Genomic DNA, 1,901 nt, shown 5'->3' on the forward strand with positions numbered 1-1,901 from the left:
TTGGCGACAGGATCTGATGAATTCGAGCAGGATCTGTCGACAGATCCTGCTCGAATTCATCAGATCCTGTCGCCAATCTGCGCGCAGATTGGCGACAGGATCTGATGAATTCGAGCAGGATCTGTCGACAGATCCATAGACATCTGCGTCCCCAATCTGTCGTCAGATTGTTGACAGAGTCTGCGAACAGACTGACAGCAGATTGGCGGCAAATTGCGTGCAGATCCTGTCATTTCGTATGTTCTTCAATTAAACTTTTAGTAGAAAATTTTCTCATAATTTTTCATAATTACTTATAGAATAAGCGTTTTCTCATAAATACTCATAAAATATAATGAAAAAAAAAGTTTTTCTATATTATTTTTTCATAATTTTTAAGATTTTCTCTGGATTCGAACTTGAACCGAAGACATCTTTTAGATAATCGTCCGTTGTCTTAGACACTACGTCAATTCCTCACTTGATAAAAAGTGCTTTGTATTGCCCACCTAAAGTTTAAGGAAGAAAAATCTTAGAGTTTGTTCGCCTTTTAAACCGCAAAATATAGACGAAACCGTTTAGCGTATAAATAATCTAAGAGAGACCGGCATGATAATTCGAAATTAATTTTCTACCAAGGACTATATAGAAAATTATTGCAATAAAACAGCAGATAATGACATTTTTCCATCAGGTTAATAAAATACTGTACTTTTACGTGTGTGAATTAATTTGGTCGATCGTCTCGTTCAGATTGTATTAAATTTTATCAAAATCGAAGCATGATATACGAGTATTTTCAAATAAACCATTACAACAATTCTGTAAAAGTTTGTAACGATCTGCATAAGCAATCGTTCCTGAACCAAATAATAAATGCATAACAACGCGATCAAAAAATACAGGAGGACATCGCGTCCTCCAGAAACACGCAAAAAATGCGATTACAGTGCGACCACCGAACATCTGCGGTAAACAGCGAATCAAGCGTGATTCGCAAAATATAAAACACCACGAATTCTTAGATCAGATCAGATCAGATCCGATCCGCCGCTTTTTTGAGAGAATTAGATTCTAATCATCCGCTCTTGAGAAAGATCCGCAAGCACCGACTCCTAGTGGACTTCTGATCGCGAATACGCGACAGAAATCATTCCGCCGTCGACTCACGGATACGTGACATCGACGTTGTTTCTAACACCGCTCCTGGCAGATTTGCTGCTTGCGAATACGCGACAGGAATCATTCCGCCGTCGGTGCACGAATACGTGCCACCGACATTGTTTCAACCAGCCCGTTCCTGACGGATTCCCGCTCGCGGATATGCGACAGGAAGCACTCCGCCGTCGGTGCACGAATACGTGCCACCGACATTGGTTAAACCAGACCGTTCCTGGTGGATTTTCGTTCTCGGACACGCGATAAGAGTCCTGCCGCCGTCGAGTCATGAATACGTGATACCGACACTGCTCCGAATACCGCTCCTGGTAGATTCCCGTTCGCGAATACGCGACAGGAATCACTCTGCCATTGACGCACGGATACGTGACGTCGATATTCTTGCATCTACCGATCCTCGCAGACTTTCGTTCGCGAGTACGCGACAGAAGTCACTCCGCCGTCGGCTCACGGGTTCGTAACGCTGACACTGATATAACTACCGTTATCCGCAAGATTCCACGGCCGCCGAAGGGCCTGGAATCAACACACCGGAAAGGCGCTTAAGGGGGGATGGTCATGTAATTCGAAATTGTTTGACGTTTTTTTATTGCTTAAAAAATTAGTTTAACATTTGGAGAATAAGCTCCTAAAGTTTGAAATCGAAATTCGAAGTTCAAATGTCCCTATAGTGTACAGTATGTTTGATAAGAACGTGTACGGCAAAACTTTTTCCTCGAAACCGTTAGAGGGGGGATATGAAC

The sequence above is a fragment of the Odontomachus brunneus genome, unplaced genomic scaffold, assembly GCF_010583005.1.
Source record: "Odontomachus brunneus isolate Ranch 3 - 2012 unplaced genomic scaffold, Obru_v1 Obru_scaffold_146, whole genome shotgun sequence".
NCBI lineage: Eukaryota > Metazoa > Arthropoda > Insecta > Hymenoptera > Formicidae > Odontomachus > Odontomachus brunneus.